Source organism: Bos grunniens, chromosome 21, assembly GCF_055505025.1.
Source record: "Bos grunniens cultivar Pamir isolate PY7600 chromosome 21, Bosgru_T2T1.0, whole genome shotgun sequence".
Classification (NCBI taxonomy): Eukaryota; Metazoa; Chordata; class Mammalia; order Artiodactyla; family Bovidae; genus Bos; species Bos grunniens.
The window spans coordinates 68,253,156-68,272,889 of record NC_141185.1 but is presented as its reverse complement, the minus strand read 5'-3'; the positions used below and the strand labels follow the sequence as shown (position 1 = coordinate 68,272,889).

Here is a 19,734-nt window from a genome sequence, read left to right as displayed (position 1 = left end):
TTGTAACAGCCTTTATTTTAAAGTCTATTTTGTCCGATATGAGTATTGATACTCCAGCTTTGTTTTGATTCCATTTGCATGAAGTATCTTTTTCCATTCTCTTACTTGCAATCTGTCTGTGTCCCTAGATCTGAAGTGGGTCTCTTGTAGACAGCACCTATACAAGTCTTGTTCTTGTATCCATTCAGTCACTCTGTGTCTTTTGATTGGAGCATATAATCCATTTACATTTAAGCAAATTACCAATGTTTATGCTTAATGCCATTTTGTTCATTTTTATGAATATGTTCTGTAGGTCTTTTTTCTTTCTCCTTTGTTTTCTTTTCTTGTGGTGTGATGTACATACAATTTTAGTGTTGTGCTGGTGTTGCTTTTTCTTTTGTTTGTGTATCTTTTGTAGTTTTTTTGGTTTGTGATTACCATGCAGTTTTGATATAGCAGTCTATATAAATATAAGATTGTTTTAAGTTGCTGGTCTTTTAATTTCCAGTGCATTTCCAATACCTTGCCTTTTTATACTTCTCACAATTGCTAGATTTGATGCTGTATTTGTGTGCAGATGATTTCCCACTTCTATTTTATCTTTGCCTTTAACAGTGAGTGATCCCATTTGTAATTTTTGTTGTTGTTGTTTGTTTCTAGTTGTGGCCTTTTTGTTTCCACCTAGAGAAGTTCCTTTAGCATTTCTTGTAAAGTTGGTTTGGTGGTGCGGAATTCTCTGGGTTTTTGCTTGTCTGTAAAGCTTCTGATTTCTTTGTTGATTCTGAATGAGGGCCTTGGTGGGTATAGTATTCTTAGTTATAGGTTATTCCCTTTCATCACTTTAACTATATCATGCCACTCCCTTCTGGCCTGCAGAGTTTCTACTTAAAAATCAGCTGATAACCTTATGGGGATTTCCTTGTATATTATTTTTTGCTTGTTGGTTTTAATATTTTTTTCTTTTTTTCCCAGTTTTATCAATGTGCATCTCTGCATGTTCCTTCCTGGCTTTATCCTGCCTAGTGAAGTGAAAGTCGCTCAGTTGTGTCCAAATCTTGCGACCCCATGGACTGTAGCCTGCGAAGTTCCTCCATCCATGGGATTCTCCAGGCAAGAATACTGGAGTGGGTTGCCATTTCCTTCTCCAGGGGATCTTCCCAATCCTGGAATCGAACCCATGTCTCCTGCATTGCAGGCAGATTCTTTACTGACTGAGCTAGGAAGGAAGCCCATTATCCTACCTGGGACTCTGCAATTCCTGAACTTGGGTGACTGTTTCCTTTTCCATGTCAGGGAAATTTTGAGATATGATCTCCTCAAATATTTTCTCAAACCCTTTCTCTCTCTCTTTTTCTGGGACATCTATAATGCAAATGTTGGTGAATTTAATGTTGTCCCAAGGTCTCTAAAACTGTCCTCATTCATTTATGTTCTTTTTACTTTATTTTGTTCTGCCGCAGTGAGTCCCATCATTTTGTCTTCCAGCACATTTATCTGTTCTGCCTCATTTACTCTGCTACCGATTTCTTCTAGTGTATTTTTAATTTCACTAGTTGTATTGTTTATCTCTGTTTTTTCCTTTATATCTTCTAGCTCTTTGTTAAACATTTCTTGTATCTTTTTAGTCTGTTCCTCCATTCTTTTTATAAGATCTTGGATCATCTTACTATCATTACTCTGAATTCTTTTTCAAATACATTGCCTATTTCCACTTCACATAGTTTTCCTCTGGCATTTGTCTTGTTCCTTCATCTGGAACATATTCCTCAGCCACCTTATTTTGTCTAAGTAATCCACAGGCTACAGGATCATAGTTTCCCTTGGTTCTGGTATCTTCCCCCTTGTGAGTGAGGCTGATCCAAGAGACTTGCTCAGGCTTCCTTGTGGGAAGTACTGGTGGCTTCCCACCAGTTGGTGAAGCTGGATCCTGTCCCTCTGGTGGACAGGGCCCTGTCGAGGGGTGTATTTAGTGGTAGCTGTGGGCTCAGAAAGACTTTAAGTGGCCTATACCAAGGGAACATTTCATGCAAATATGGGCTTGATAAAGGACAGAAATGGTAGGGACCTAACAGAAGCAAAAGGTATTAAGAAGAGGCAGCAAGAATACACAGAAGAACTGTACAAAAAAGATCTTCATGACCCAGTAATCACAATGGTGTGATCACTCACCTAAAGCCAGGTATCCTGGAATGTGAAGTCAAGTGGGTTTTAGGAAGCATCACTATGAACAAAGCTAGAGGAGGTGATGAAATTCCAGTTGAGTTATTTCAAATTCTGAAAGATGATGCTGTGAAAGTGCTACACTCAATATGGCAGCAAATTTGGAAAACTCAGCAGTGGCCACAGGACTGGAAAAAGGCAGTTTTCATTCCAATCCCAAAGAAAGGCAATGCCAAAGAATGCTCAAAATACCACACAATGCTCATCTCACATGCTAGTAAAATAATGCTCAAAATTCTCCAAGCCAGCCTTTTTCAATACATGAACCATGAACTTCCAGATGTTCAAGCTGGTTTTAGAAAATGCAGAGGAACCAGGGATCAAATTGCCAATATCCCCTGGATCATCAAAAAAGCAAGAGAGTTCCAGAAAAACATCTATTTCTGCTTTATTGACTATGCCAAAGCCTTTGACTGTGTGGATCACAATAAACTGTAGAAAATTCTGAAAAAGATGGGAATACCACACCACCTGACCTGCCTCTTGAGAAACCTGTATGCAGGTCAGGAAGCAACAGTTAGAACTGGACATGGAACAGACTGGTTCCAAATAGGAAAAGGAGTACGTCAAGGTTGTATATTGTCACCCTGTTTATTTAACTTATATGCAGAGTACATCATGAGAAACACTGGACTGGAAGAAACACAAGCTGGAATCAAGATTGCCGGGAGAAATATCAATAACCTCAGATATGCAGATGACACCACCCTTATGGCAGAAAGTGAAGAGGAACTCAAAAGCCTCTTGATGAAAGTGAAAGTGGAGAGTGAAAAAGTTGGCTTAAAGCTCAACATTCAGAAAACTAAGATCATGGCATCTGGTCCCATCACTTCATGGGAAATAGATGGGGAAACAGTAGAGACAGTGTCAGACTTTATTTTTTGGGGCTCCAAAGTCACTGCAGATGGTGATTGCAGCCATGAAATTAAAAGACACTTACTCCTTGGAAGGAAAGTTATGACCAACCTAGATAGCATCTTAAAAAGCAGAGACATTACTTTGCCAACAAAGGTTCATCTAGTCAAGGCTATGATTTTTCCAGTAGTCATGTATGGATGTGAGGGTTGGACTATAAAGAAAGCTGAGCGCCGAAGAATTGATGTTTTTGAACTGTGGTGTTGGAGAAGACTCTTGAGAGTCCCTTGGACTGCAAGGAGATCCAACCAGTCTATCCTAAAGGAGATCAGTCCTGGGTGTTCATTGGAAGGACTGATACTGAAGCTGAAACTCCAGTCCTTTGGCCACCTCATGCGAAGAGTTGATTCATTGGAAAAGACCCTGATGCTGGGAGGGATTGGGAGCAGGAGGAGAAGGGGACGACAGTGGATGAGATGCCTGGATGGCATCACCAACTCGATGCACATGAGTTTGGGTGAACTCTGGGAGTTGGTGATGGACAAGGAGGCTTGGCATGCTGTGATTCATGGGATCGCAAAGAGTTGGACATGACTGAGCAACTGAACTGAACTGAACTGATATGCTGATGGGGGGTTGGGTGTGTTGTGTTCCAGCCCTGTGGATTTTTTGGCCTGAGGCATTCTAGCACTGGAGCTAAGGGCTCTTGGGTGAGGCCATATGTTGACATCTAAATGGTCGCCTCTAGAACAGCTCATGCCAGTGAGTACCCCCGAATACCTCTACCACCAGTATTCTTGTCCCTGTAGTGATTCCCTGTAGAGTTGCCCTCTGCCTCCTCAGGAGACCTTCCAAGTCCAGCAGGTAGGTCTGGCTGAGGCTCCAGACCTTCATAAAGTCACTTTTTTTCTCCCTGGGTCCTGGTGTACACAAGACCTTGTGTGTGCTCTCCAAGAGTATAGTTTCTGTTTCCCAAAATCCTATGGTGTCCCCTCAATCAAGCCCCACTAGCTCTTAAAGTCAAATGCTCTGAGGGGCTCCTGCACCTGATGTCAGGCGCCAAATAAGGGAGCCTTACTTGGAGCTCAGAATTCTCAAACCTATGGGGGAATCTCTGTGGTATAATTATTTTCCAGTTTGTGGGTCTCCCACCTGGTGGCTATGGCAGTTCATTGTACTGTGTATGTGCCATATCTACCATCTTTTTGTAGCTTCTTCTTTGTCTTTGGAAGTGGAGTATCTTTTTTGTAGGTTTGTCTTTTTTTGGTCAGTGGTTATTCAGCATATGGTTGTGAGTTTGGTGTGTTCATGAAAGTAGGTGAGATCAGCTCCTTCTATTCCACCATCAGCCTTGAATCCAGGTTGCTGACTTGGGTCAGTTCAGCTCTCACAACATGAGTCATCTGAAAAATTAAACTGGGAAGCTTAGATCTTGAGTAGCCATTCCATTTCTGGGAAGATGTTTTCTGCATACACATTCAGCAACCATACTAGCTTCAGAGCAATTGTCCCTCTGTGTCTGCAGAGGATTTGTTCCAGGAACCACGAGGATAATGGAATCCTATTCAATCCCTTACATAAATTGGTGTCACTGTAGCTTTTAATGTATTAATATTTATTTTTATTGAAATGCAGAAATGTCTATTTAGTTCTTTGGCCCATTGATGTGCAATATTATGTTAGTATCAAGTGTGCTAACAGTCATTTGACACTTATTACATACATTATGAAATAGTCACCACAATAAATCTAGTAACCACTTGTCTTCATATGCAGTCATTACAATGTTATTGACCATATTCCTTATGCTATACACTACATTCCAAAGGCTTATCTATTTTATAGCTTAAAATTCGTACCTCTTAATTCCTTTCACCTATTTTACCTATGTGCCCCTACCCCTGTAGAAAACACCAATTTTTTTTCTCTGTATTTATGACTCTGCTTTGGTCTTTTGTTTGTATTGGTAATTGATTCCACAGTTAAATGAGATCATATTATATTTGTCATCTGTTTGACTTACTTCACTTACCATAATACTCTATAAGTCCATGTTTTCATAAATGTCAAATTGTATTCTTTTTATGGATGAGTAATATTCAATTGCATATATATATATATATATCATATATTTTTATTCATTCATCTATCAATGGACACTTAAACTGTTTCCATATCTTGGCTATGTAAATAATGCTATAATAAACATGAGGGTGAATATATATTTTTTCAATTAGTATCTTTGTTTTATTTGTGTAAATACCCAGCAGTGAAATTGCTGGATTATATAGCAATTATATTTTAAATATCTTGAGGAAGCTCTATACTGTTTTCCATAGTGACTACACCAATTTGCAATCCCACCAACAATGCATAAGAGTGCACTTTTCACCACATCCTAAACAACACTTATTTGTTGACTTTTTTATTATTTAATGTAATTTTGATAGATATAAGGTAGTATTTTATGTTGGTTTTTATTTGCTTTTCCCTGATGTTTATTAATGTTAGCATCTTTTCATGTATCTGTTGTCCATCTGTATATCTTCTTTGGAAAAACGTCTGTTCAGGTCCCCAGCTCATTTTTTAAGTGGGTGTTTTTTTCTGATGTACAGTTGTATATGTACATCCAAGCTTGTTTTGGTTAGTTGGAGTCAAGTTTCCAAATTTTAGAATTATTTGTTCTAGCTCTGTAAAAAAAGAAATACCATTGGTATTTTCATAGGGATTTAATTGAATCTAAGGTTGGCTTGCATACAATGATCATTTTAAAAATACTAATTCTTCCAATCTATAAGCATGAAGTGTATTTCCATTTATTTGTGTCATCTTCAATTTCTTTCATCAGTCTTATCGTTTGAGTGCAAGATTTTTACCTCCTTGGTTAGAGTTATGCCAGGATATTTTATCCTTTTTGATGCAATTATAAATCAGATTATTTTCTTAATTTCTCTTTTGATACTTTGTTATCAGTATATGCTGCTTCCCTGGTGGCTCAGACGGTAAAGCATCTGCCTGCAATGTGGGAGACCCAGGTTCAATCCCTGGGTTGGGAAGATCCTCTGGAGAAGGAAACGGCAACCTACTCCAGTACCCTTGACTGAAAAATCCCATGGATGGAGGAGCCTGGTGGGCTACAGTCCATGGAGTTGCAAAGAATCAGACATAATACTGAAGTGAGAGACTTCACTATCAGCATATAGAAATGTAACAGATTTTTTTTCATCAATATTGTGTCCTGTGACTCTACTAAAGCCACTGAAGATTTCCAGTAGTTGTTTGGTGATGTCTTGAGGAGTTTTTATATATAGCATCCTGTCATCTGTAAACAGTGACAGATTTACTTCTTTCCAATTTAGTTTTACTTTTTGTCTGATTTTTGTGGCTAGGACTTCCAATACTATGCTAAATAAAAGTGGTAAGAATGGGTATCCTTGTCTTGCTCCTGATCTCAGAGATGTATTTAATTTTTCACCACTGAATTGATGTTAGCTATAGGCTTGTCATAAATGGCCTTTATTTTGTTGTGTTTATTCTATACCTAATTTGTTGGAATTTTTATTAAATGGATGTTGAATTTTGTCAAAAGCATTCTCTGAATCTATTGAGAAGGTTTTTATGATTTTTATTCCACATTGATTAATTTGTGAATATTGAACCACCTTGCATTCCTAGGCTAAATCCTAGGAATTAGGAAGCCATCTAGTCCTTGACATTTTTGTTAGAAGTTTTAAATTAATGATTCTTTTTTTATTACTGCTAATTTGGTGTTTATACTGTCTGTTTTTTTCTGATTCTATCTGGGCAGATTGTATAAGGAATTGATTCATTTTTTCTAGGTTTCACATTTTATTGGTGTATATTGTTCATAGTCAGAGAAGGCAATGGCACCCCACTCCAGTACTCTTGCCTGGGAAATCCCATGGATGGAGGAGCCTGGTAGGCTACAGTCCATGGGGTCGCGAAGTGTCAGACACGACTGAGCAACTTCACTTTCAATATTCACTTTCATGCACTGGAGAAGGAAATAGCAACCCACTCCAGTATTCTTGCCTGGAGAATCCCAGAGACAGAGGAGCCTGGTGGGCTGCCATCTATGGGGTCACACAGATTTGGACACGACTGACATGACTTAGCAGCAGCAGCAGCAGCAGCAGCATTGTTCATAATAATCTCTTATGATATTTTGTATTTCTGTGGTGCTGATTGTAATTTTTTATTTTTATTACTTATTTTATTTGAACCTGCTCTCTTTCCTGGGGATTCTTGGTATCATTGAATTTTCTATTATTTCTTATTCTCTGTTATTATTTCCACTTTTATCTTTATTATTTCTTTTCTTTTAATAACTTTTGGGTTTGTTTGCTCTTTTTCCTAGTTCCTTTAGATGTAACTTTATATATTGTTTGAGATGTGATTGTTTTCTGAAGTAGGTTTGTGTAACTATGAATTTTCATCTTAGAACTGCTTTGTGGCTAATATTTTGGAATGTTGTCTTTAGATTTTCATTTATCTTCAGGTATATTATTTTTCTATTTGTTTTAGTTGGAGGCTAATTACTTTACAATATTGTGGTGGTTTTTGCCATACATTGACATGAATCAGCCATGGGTATACATGTTTCTCCCCATCCTGAAGCCCTCTCCCACCTCCCTCCCCATCCCATCCCACCAACTTTGAGTGCCCTGTTTCATGCATTGAACTTGGACTGGTCATCTATTTCACATATGGTAATATACATGTTTCAATGCTATTCTCTCAAATCATCCCACTCTTAACTTCTCCCAGAGTCCAAAAGTCTGTTCTTTACATCTATCTGTGTTTCTTTTGTTGTCTTGCATATAGGGTTGTTGTTTTTATTGTTTAGACCCCATGTTTTTGATTCTGTGCCATTTTTCTTGTAATTGATTTCTAGTATATAATTGTGATTGGAAAAAATGCTTGATCTGATTTCAATTTTCTTAAATTTATTGAGACATCTTTGTGGCCTAGTATGTGATCTATCCTGGAGAATGTTCCATGTGTATTTGAAAATAATATTTATTTTGCTGCTTTTGGGTAGAATGTTCTACATATATCTATTAAGGCTACATGATCTAACATTTCATTTAAACCCAATGTTTCCTCATTGATTCTCTGTATGGATGATCTATCTGTTCATTGAGGTAATTGTGGTATACAAGTCCTATATGTGTGTTAGTCTCTCAGTCATGTTCAACTCTTTGCAACCTGCCACTCTCCTCTGTCCATGGGATTGGCTCGGCAAGGATACTGAAGTGGGTAGCCATTCCCTTCTCCAGGTGATCTTCCTGACCCGGGGATTGAACCCAGGTCTCCTGTGTTGCAGGTAGATTCTTTACCATCTAAGCCAGCAGGGAAGCCTAGAAGTCCTATACTATTATTTTATTACTTTCAGTTTCTTTCTTTATGGTTGACACTATTTGCTTTATGTTTTTAGATGATCCTATTTTGAGTGCATAGATATTTTCTATTGTTATATCTTATTGCTAGGTTGATCACTTAATCATTATATAATGTCCCTCTTTGTTTCTTATACAGTTTGTTTTAAGTCTATTTTGTCTGATGTAAGTATTGCTATTCAAGATTTCTTTTTTTTTCCATTCACATGGAATACCTGTTTTTATTCCTTATTTTCAGTCTGTGTATATCTTTCAATCTGAAATGAGTTTATAGGTAGTATATAGTGTGTGTGTGTGTGTATCCTGTTTTTATATTTATTTAGCACCATTATATGTCTTTTGAGTGGAATACTCAGTCCATTACAACTAAAGTAATTATTGGTAATTATGTACTTATTTTCATTTTGTTAATGGTTTCCTGGTTTTTGTTAAAAAATGTATCCTATCCTATGTGTTTCAATATGAACACATGTCTTCTGTGGCTATGGAGTATAAATCTATCAGATAGAAGAAGTATCACATTGAATACTTTGCATACTTTTATAATCTTTTAGGTGATATAACCCAAGTTCACAGTTAACTACTGTTTCTTTAGACCTGGGTTCGATTGTTTCTATTATACCAAATATACGTATCAGCACTGAAAATCACCTCACTGCAATACCACTTCATGTATCTTTTTAGACAGAGGAATCTTGGGATCCTTCTGGAGTTGCCATTATAACCAAAGTTACTAAAATCAAGTCGAATACCCACCTATGCTGTTTTCCCTATAAGCTGGATGCAAATGGTAAATTCTCAAGAGAATTAGTATGGTGTAAGGAATGCTTATTGGTTGGTAGTTGTCCTGTCTGGATCAAGGATGAGCATAAGTATCAGGGTTACTGAAATCCATCCAAGTGGCCTTAGACAAGTAACACTCCCAGAACTGGCTTAATTGATAACTTCCTCAAATATCTCTCAATACCCCTACCACATGCATTGCATTTTTTAATCACAGGATATTTTTGTATCATAAGGTACTTATATATTATATAGTCTTTATTAGATACAACTTTAGAATTTTCCATTTCAGATAACTGCTCTGTCATTTGCATAGTTCAGTAGAGAGGATTATAGGCTATTTGCAAAAAGTAAAAAACTCAAAGAGGGAGCAAGTGGACAAGTGAAATAGGAAGGGTGACAGTGTATGAAGCAACTGTGAAGTTTGTGGAAAGAAATGCCCATATGATTAAAATGGAATCATGCATGGTTTGATCTGATCTATTTTCTTTGTGGTGTTTTGCTGCAGGTCAAAAACTAGAACAAGTTACCGTGCTTTCAAGTGAACAAGTTATTTTCAAGGAAGGAAAGTGAGCAGCTACACTGGTACAGTTGTAATTCTTAAGTGTTTTATAACTAATGATGTCAATAGTCAATGTCTGTAAGGTCATTCTTTCAGAGACTCAAGGGAAAATACTTATATGATAGATATATCTTTTCTTGTGAATGTCTCTATATGGTTCAAGGAATTCTGATTATTGTTTCTTCCCTTTTTAGAACCTTTTTTATAAACAGTAACATGAATAATTTTGGAGAGTCATTGTCATATTTCCTCTTCACCATTTTGTATTGAATGACAATAATCTTGTAATTAAATGCAAATATGCTAAACATTGTTACTTTTAATTTTTATCTGGCACATTCAGAACATAGATGCTTCTACTTATATTTGTACTGTAACTATACTACATATAACTTTGCTACATTATTTACTTTTCAAATTTTTAGTTAAATTTTCTTTATTTTCCCAATAGATTTTATCTAATTTTATTAGAACAATTCAAAGTCACAGTTTTCCTCATATATATATATATATATATATATACACACACACACACACATATATATATGAGGGTTTTATAAATATATATATATATATATAAGAATTTCATTATTCAGGAACTAAATATAACGTTTACTATACCAGATACTATTCTTTATTCATAATGCAGTAGGTAAGCCTGAAGGAAATGAGCCTGGCTATGGAAATGCTTATTTGTTGGGAGGGTGCTTGTCTGGATCGATGATGAGAAAAACTGTCTGAGGATGCTGAGGGACTCATTCCAGATGTCAATCTGAGGTCCAGATGAATGCCCCTCTAACCGGACAAGTAAGACTCTCAGAGCCTGGCTCTATGTGGTGACCCCTCAGTGACAACATGCCAATGTTAGTGTGCTTTTTTTCTTCCTCAAAGAAAAAGGCATTAGTGTCCTATCCTGTAGGGCATTATATACCGTTATGATATAGTGATCAATTTTGCTTTATTTTGCTCTTTGAATAAAGAGTCATAAACATGACTCTATATATACATGTGTGGCTTTCCTGGTGGATCAGTGGTAAAAAACCCACCTGCCAATGCAGGAGATGTGGATTTAATCCCTGGGTCGTAAAGATCCCCTAGAGAAGGAAATTGCAACCCACTCCAGTATTCGGAGAAGGCACTGGCGACCCACTCCAGTACTCTTGCCTGGAAATCGCATGGACGGAGGAGCCTGGTAGGCTGCAGTCCATGGCGTCGCTAAGAGTCGGATACGACTGAGCAACTTCACTTTCACTTTTCACTTTCTTGCATTGGAGAAGGAAATGGCAACCCACTTCAGTATTCTTGCCTGAAGAATCCCAGGGACAGAGGAGCCTAGTGGGCTGCCGTCTATGGGGTCGCACAGAGTCGGACATGACTGAAGCGACTTAGCAGCAGCAGCCAGTATTCTTGCCTGGGAAATTCCAGACAAATGAGCCTGGTGGGCTACAGAGGAGCCAGGGGGGCTATAGTCCATGGGGCTGCAAAAGAGTTGGATATGACTAAAGCACTTAAAAAACAACAAATATACTTGTATATAGGAAATAGTTCTTGAGTAATGAATGAGAAAATGAAAAAGGCTAAATTAAGAAGGGGACAAGCAACTGTGATAGGTACTGAAAGTCTCATTAAAGTTGGACTTAAAGAAGGGAACACCACATGCATGCAGTAAATAATGGTAATAGAACCAAATTTTAGTTCTTTGTTATTTCTGCTATTGAATATTTTCTAAGACTCTGCTTTCCTTTTTGTCATGTTTTGCTGAGACAGCAGGACTGGAATCAGGACTTCCGCTTCAGAGGATGGGGTGAGTAGCTATTTGAAATTCATTTATCATATGCTCTGTACCAGGTCCTGAGGTTTCTCTGTTTATCTTGAGAATATTTTGGTGATGTGTCCTTTTGCTCACTAAGGTCACTTACATTATTAAATCTTTATAACTTCTTCTTTTGTTTTGACTTTTTTCTGCTTTGATGGAAAAATGTCAAATTTTAGAGAATTTTTGGCAATTTCATAGTGGATCAAAAAATTATTGTAGTAAAATTCTATATGTGCCAAAATATTTTGAGATTTTCCTCATCTTTTTAGTTGTTGGGATTTCAAGATACCAACATGATAATTCATAAGTTTTGTGATCTCAGTGTACTATATTTTTGTTTCTGCTTTAGCATAAATTAGTTGTTTGATTAACATAAATTAGTTGTCATTCATTTTTGCAACATGGAAAGTTGTAAAACATGAAAAGCTTTTTAGATCTCTTCAAGACCATGAAGTTTTTATATGATAAATGTTGTTCCTTTTGAAACACAAAATAGTTCAATTTTAAATATTGTATTGTACTAGAAAAAGAGTATTATTTAGAGATATTAAATGGAGAAATATGAAATATCAATATCATATATGGCATCATCATTATTTCTTCCCAAAACTTAAAATATGCCTCACCAAAAAGAGTAGTCCATATATTTCCTGGCAAGCTATGTTGAAGATTATGTGTTACTTAGGACTGTGACATTAATGCCCTAAGAATAAGTAAATGTTTTTCCTGACAAACCTCTGTCACAAATTCTATCAAGTAGTATTTATGCTTGTGTTTATTATATATTGTTTATTTATGTATATATTCTCTAGAACTATAGAATATAATTCTAAAGAGCTGATTAATAACTAAAAAATAGTTATGGATTAAAAAGGAAATTGGCTTAGCCAGATATTTAAATGAACTCTAGAACCTCAATCATTAACAAACATTGAGCAAGCATCTGAATAGTAGGAACAATGGAAAACATGTTTTTACTTTAAATATACCTTCTCAAAACCCCTTATTTGTATATTTATTTCTGTTAGTAGATGCACAGTGCCATGAAGTCAGGGATACTGTCTCAGTCCAAAGACTATAATACCTAATTCCCCAGTGGGTTTTAGGGAATAATTTTCTTAAATTTATTTATTTCAATTGGAGGATAATTACAATATTGTGATGGTTTTTGGCATATATCAATATGAATTGACCACAGGCATACATTTGTCCCCTCCATCATGTACCCCCCTTCCACATCCCTCCCCACCTACAAGCAAGTGAGGGAGAGGAGTCACAAGGTGTGTGATCAGCTTGTGCAGAACCCTCTTACTGGCTGATGATGCGGTAGCAGGGTGGTGCCACAAGGGTTAACATTATCAGTCCTCAGGATTTAGTAAGTCTGGGGGCTACATGTTCGTGGTCATCAAGTAGTTAACTTCTTCCACTTGGTGGATGTTTTAGCATCTATAAAACAACTCAGTGCATCAGATACTGTTATTTAGGTACTTCAGAGAGAAACTAAGTGACTGCCATATGCCAAAATCTGTGACTGCCATACAACTGATTTACTTTTTAAATTGTTACCAATTCTCCTGGCCCAAATGCTACTTTTGTCACTACATGTTCACATCCTTTCAGTCATTAATTCTTGAGCCAGACCTTTGTGACTCAAGGGAGTCCTGAGAGACTGTACATTTTCTACAAATAAGAGGCAGACAGATGATATGGGGGGAGGGGCCTGTCCTGGGATGACCCCATAGAGTCCTGTTTAATTATAAAATAAAATGGAAAAATTTATTGAAGGACACAAACTACAAAAATTCAATCATAAAGAGTAGATAATCTGAATAACGCTACTAATGAAATAATTAAGCTTGTGGTTAAAATCCTTTCCATAAAGAAAACTCTAGGTCCATAAAGCTTCAAAAGAAATTAAAAAAAAAAAAAATACCAATCTACACAATTGTCTATAAAATTTGAAAGAAAGAAATACTTTTCTACTCATTCTATATGAACAACTTTACCCTGATTTTTTTAAAAAAAGCATGCCATTTAAAAAATATTTTAAAATTCCTCTTGAGCATAAATGGAAACGAAGAACACCAATACAGTATACTAACGCATATATATGAAATTTAGAAAGATGGTAACAATAACCCTGTATATGAGACAGCAAAAGAGACACTGATGTATAGAACAGTCTTTTGGACTCTGTGGGAGAGGGAGAGGGTGGGATGATTTGGGAGAATGGCACTGAAACATGTATAATATCATATATGAAACGAGTCTCCAGTCCAGGTTCGATGCATGATACTGGATGCTTGGGTGCACTGGGACGACCCAGAGGGATGGTATGGGGAAGGAGGTGGGAGGAGGGTTCAGGATGGGGAACACATGTATACCTGTGGCGGATTCATGTTGATATATGGCAAAACCAATACAATATTGTAAAGTTAAAAAATAAAATTAAATTTAAAAAAATAAAAATTAAAAAAAAATCAAAATTTTAGTAAATGAAATTTGACAATATATAGAAATACTGTATGGCCAAGTGAGGCTTATCCAAGAACTGCAAGGTTGGTTAACATTTAAAAATCAATGAATGTAGGTAAAACACCTCCAGAAAGTCAAAGTGAAAAACCTTCAAATAACTTGCTTCTCTATAAAATTAACAGGAACCCTGACAAAATGGTCAAAATTACTTTTTAAGAACTCTGGAAATTAACCAAAGATTTGTAGAATTTCAAAAAACATTTATTCAAGAAAACTGGCTGACATTCACCAAGGATAGCAAGCTTTGTAATATTTTAACTTGCCAACTTCCAATACCTCTCTCCCTAGCACTATGGCAGGCTTGAAAATAGTAGACCAGCAGCCATCAGTGGAAGAACAAGTTTGGAGATCCCCCAAAAGTCCTGTCCTCAGAAAATTATTACATTGACCTCTCTGGAAGCTCCCAAAACAGTCCTGTTTACAGGACTTGTATTTGTGCTGTCTGTATCTGTAGCAAGAGGGAAGGGCTAACTCAGAGCTCACTCAGTAGCGTAAACCCTATTCCAGAAGAGTAACCAAAAGGAACCCATGGAAATTTTTTAGTGTGACATGTCCTTAAAGTGTTGATAGCAACTGGGTTAAAGAATGTGGCCAAAAAACTAAAAAAAGAAATCTTGGAAATGAGATGAACAAAGTATTCTTTGAAAATCCTTTTTGATCTAGAAGCTACATACTTGTGCAGAGTTGCTTGCCTGAACATGAAACACTTGAATAGGACCTAATCAATTGCCTCTGGCTTTCTTTTTGTTAATTAATTACTTTTTGGCTGTGCTGGGTGTTTGTTGTGGCACATGAGTTTCTCACTGCCATGGCTTATCTTCTTGCAGAGCACAGGCTTTAGGCACATGGGCTTCAGTAGTTGCAGCTCACAGGCTCTAAAGTGTGGGCTCAGTAGTTGTGGTGCATGGGCTCAGTTAACCCATGACACGTAGAAACTTCCTGGCCCAGGGGTTGAACCTGTGTCCTCTTCATTGGCAGGCAGATTCTTAGCCACTGTATCACCAGGTAATCCTGCCTTTGGCTTTCTTTGAGGATCTGTCCAATCAAAAGGTGAAGAAGGCTAAGGAAGTGCTGTGAACTACCTGGGGCTTAAATGTAAGCCCCAACACACACACACACACACACACACACCCTTAAGAAAGGGTGAGAGATGTATTTATTAGCTGACCACTAAGATAACTAAGAAAAAACTTCAGTGTCCACCTACTGCTGGGAATAGAGACTTTACACAGTTAGTCCATGAAGATCATTTTTAAGACAAACAGCAATAACAACAAACAACAATAAACTTTTGGAATTGAGAAAAACAGAAAAATGAGTTGCCACATTATATATAAAACATTCAGTTTTCAACAACAGCAACAAAAAATACAAGACATTCAAAGAAACAGAAAATTATGGCCCATACACCAGATAGAAAATACAGAAATTTTCTATATTTCAGTAGAAAATATTCTATTTTCAATAGAAAATATCTCTGAGGCAGGTCAATGTTGGACTTAATAGACAAATACATTAAATTAGCTAGTAAAAGTCTATTCAAAGAGCTGAAGTAAACCATATCTAAAAAATGAAAAGGAAGTATAAGAAAAATGCACAGTACCAATAAATAGAAATTAATAAAAGACCACATGCAAACTCTGGACCTAAAAAATAAAATAACTAAAATTGAAATTATACAAGAGAAGTTATCACAGCAGAGCTGAGTAAATAGAGAAGTTAATGAACCTAAAGATAGCTCAGTTGAGATTATACAGTATGTAGAAGGAAAAATAATAAAGAAAAATAAACTGAACTACAGAAAACTGAGATATGAAATATACCAATAGACTTATAAATTAGAGCCCTAGAAGGAGAAGAAAGAGAAATATTAGAAGAAAGAGAGAACATAATAACTAAAATCTTTCAAAGCTTGATGAAAAACATTAATCTCCAGGCCACTCCAGTACTCTTGCCTAGAAAATCTCATGGACGGAGGGACCTGGTAGGCTATGGTCCATGAGGTTGCAAAGAGTCAGACACGACTAAGCGACTTCACTCACTCCACATCCAAGAAGATCAGCAAATTCCAAGTAAGAATAAACTCTAAGAGATCCAGACCCATACACATCACAGTCAAACTGCTAAATGATAAAACCAAAGAGAAAAATGACTCAGTAAGTTTAAAAATTGACTTCTAATAAGCCATGCAGACCAGAAGGCATGTGATGATATGCTCAAAATTATGGGAAAAAAAATCTCAACCAAGAATTCTGTATCTACAAAAAAACATCATTTCAAAGGGGAGAAATTGACAATCACAGATAAAAAAAAAAAAAAAAACAAGAAATTTCTTGCTGTAAGATATTTTCTACAAGAAATGTTAAAGAGATTTCTTCTGTCTGAAATAGAGACACTGGAGAGTAACTGAAATCCATATGACAAAATAAAGAGTAGTTTAGTTACCTTAGCTGAAACTACATATATAAATATAAAAATAAAATATAAATGTGTTTTATTTCACACAACAGCAGGTGCAAATTCTATTCACGTTTCCATAAACTATAAACCAGGAGACACTGGAACATATTCAAGGACATAAAACAAGGTGCAAAAAGTTCGTGTTCTAAAGGTATTGAAATCATAGAGTCTGTTCTCTTATCACTGTAGAATTATGTTAGAAATCAGTATCAAAATATACTTAAAAATAACCCACATATTTTCAAGTGCAATGTGACATTTACCAACAGATCTTTCACTTAGCCATCAAAAACCTCAGGAAGGTGAAAAGACTGAAAAGACACAGAGGGTGATTACAGAGAAGAAAGCATTTAAATGAGAAATTACATCAAAATGAGAAAGAATATCAAAGAAACTATCTAATATCAAACTATTAATATCAAAGAAACTTTTAATACCCTGTGTATTGGGAAATTAAATGTCCACTTTTGAATGAGGGATGTATCTAAGAAGCCATAACAAGGAAAATTAGAAAATATTTAAAACAGAATAAAAATGAAAACAGAATTCATCAGAATTTGTTGCATAAAGTTGAAGCTGCTCAAATACAATGTGAAATCTTGAGTAAGGTATGAAAATAAATAATGGACACTAACATAATTTCATGAACTTTGAACAAAATCTGTACTTTAGTTAATAATACTCTGCATGCCAAGTTGCTTCAGTGGTGTCTGACTCTTTGCTACCCTATGGACTGTAGTCTGTCAGGCCCCCTCTGTCCACAGGCAAGATTTTCTAGGCAAGTTTTTCTAGGCAAGAACACTTGAGTGGGTTGTCATACTCTCCTCCAAGGGATCTTCCCAACCCCTGGGATCAAACGTGCATCTCTTATGCCTCCTGCATTGACAGGCAGGTTCTTTACAGCTAGCACCATCTGGGAAAATAATACTGTATGACATGTTAATTTCCTGTTGTTTGCTTTTTAAGACATAATATTTCTTTATATTTTCAGAAGTGGATTAAAAGTGTCAAGCCTTATTCATTTTTTAAAAATCACTAAAGTAATAAGTTTTCTAGACTTTTTTAAAATTTTAATTGAAAGCTAATTACTTTATAGTATTGTGGTGGTTTTTTGCCATACATTCACATGAATCAGCCATGGGTGTACATGTGTTCCCCATCCTGAATCCCCTTCGTACCTCCCTCCCCACACCATCCCCAAGGGGCATCCCAGTGTACCAGCCCTGAGCACCCTGTCTCATGCATCGAACCTGGACTGGCAATCTATTTCACATATGATAATATACATGTGTCAGTGCTATTCTCTCAAATCATCCCACCCTCACCTTCTCCCACAAAGTCCAAAAGTCTTTTCTTTATATCTGTGTCTCTTTTGCTGTCTTGCATATATGGTCATCATTACTATCTTTCTAAATTCCATATATATGTGTTAATGTACTGTATTGGTATTTTTCTTTCTGACTTACTTCGCTCTGTGTAATAGGCTCCAGTTTCATCCACCTCATTAGAACTGATTCAAATGCATTCTTTTTAGTAGCTGAGTAATATTCCATTGTGTATATGTACCACAGCTTTCTTATCCATTCATCTGCTGATGGACATCTAGGTTGCTTCCATGTCCTGGCTATTGTAAACAGTGCTATGATGAACATTGGGGTACACATGTCTCTTTCAATTCTGGTTTCCTCGGTGTGTATGCCCAGCAATAGGATTTCTGGGTCATATGGCAGTTCTATTTCCAGTTTGTTAAGGATCTCTACACTGTTCTCCATAGTGGCACTACTAGTTTGCTATCCCACCAACAGTGTAAGAGGGTTCCCTTTTCTCCACACCCTCTCCAGCATTTATTGTTTGTAGACTTTTTGGATAGCAGCCATTCTGATTGGTGTGAGATGGTACCTCACTGTGGTTTTGATTTGCATTTCTCTGATAATGAGTGATATTGAGCATCTTTTGAGGTGTTTGTTAGCCATCTGTATCTCTACTTTGGAGAAATGTCTGTTTAGTTCTTTGGCCCATTTTTTGATTGGGTTGCTTATTTTTCTGGAATTGAGCTGCAGGAGTTGCTTGTATTTTTTTGAGATTAATTATTTGTCAGTTGCTTCATTTGCTATTATTTTCTCCCATTCTGAAGGCTGTATTTTCACCTTACTTATCATTTCCTTCATTGTGCAAAAGCTTTTAAGTTTAATTAGGTCCCACTTGTTTTTGTTTTTGTTTTTGTTTTTTTTTTTGCTTTTATTTCCAATATTCTGGGAGGTAGGTCATAGAGGATCCAGCCAAGATTTACATCAGAGAGTATTTTGCCCTTGTTTTCCTCTAGGAGTTTTATAGTTTCTGGTCTTAACATTTAGGTCGTTAATCCATATTGAGTTTATTTTTGTGTATGGTGTTAGAAAGTGTTCTAGTTTCATTCTTTTGCAAGTGGTTGACCAGTTTTCCCAACACCACTTGTTAAAGATATTGTCCTTTTTCCATTGTATATTCTTGCCTCTTTTGTCAAAGAAAAAGTGTCCATAGGTATGTGGATTTATCTCTGGGCTTTCTATTTTGTTCCACTGATCTAAGTTTCTCTTTTTGTGCCAGTACCATGCCAGTCTAATGACTGTTGCTTTGAAGTATAGCCTGAAGTCAGGCAGGTTGATTCCTCCCATTCCATTCTTCTTTCTCAAGATTGCTTTGGCTATTCGAGGTTTTTTTGTATTTCCATACAAATTGTGAAATTATTTGTTCTAGTCTCTGAAAAATACCGTTGGTAGTTTGATAGGGATTGTATTGAATCTATAGATTGCCTTGGATAGTATACTCATTTTCACTATATTTATTCTGCCGATCCATGAACATGGTATATTTCTCCTTCTGTTTGTGTCATCTTTGATTTCTTTCATCAGTGTTTTATAGTTTTCTATATATAGATCTTTTCTTTATTTCAGTTCAGTTCAGTTGCTCAGTCGTGCACAACTCTTTGTGACCCCATGAACTGCAGCACGCCAGGGCTCCCTGTCCATCACCAACTCCTGGAGTCCACCCAAACCCATGTCTGTGAGTCTGTGATGCCATCCAACCATCTCGTCCTCTGTTGTCCCCTTCTCCTCCTGCCC

General features: G+C 36.6%; 1 long non-coding RNA gene and 1 other non-coding gene across 4 annotated transcripts in view; both read left to right on the top strand.

The window, feature by feature from the left end:
- LOC147349845 (uncharacterized) overlaps window positions 1–19,734 on the top strand; it is a 148,748-nt gene that overhangs the window by 27,312 nt on the left and 101,702 nt on the right. For all 3 annotated transcript variants that reach the window (XR_015150171.1, XR_015150172.1, XR_015150170.1), the window contains 2 exons: window positions 9,769–9,845; window positions 11,590–11,626. This is a non-coding gene — a long non-coding RNA (uncharacterized LOC147349845). The remainder of the gene's footprint in view (window positions 1–9,768; window positions 9,846–11,589; window positions 11,627–19,734) is intronic.
- On the top strand, window positions 10,537–10,603 carry LOC147349846 (small nucleolar RNA SNORD109A). The gene has a single exon (XR_015150787.1). It is a non-coding gene; the product is annotated as a small nucleolar RNA SNORD109A (small nucleolar RNA).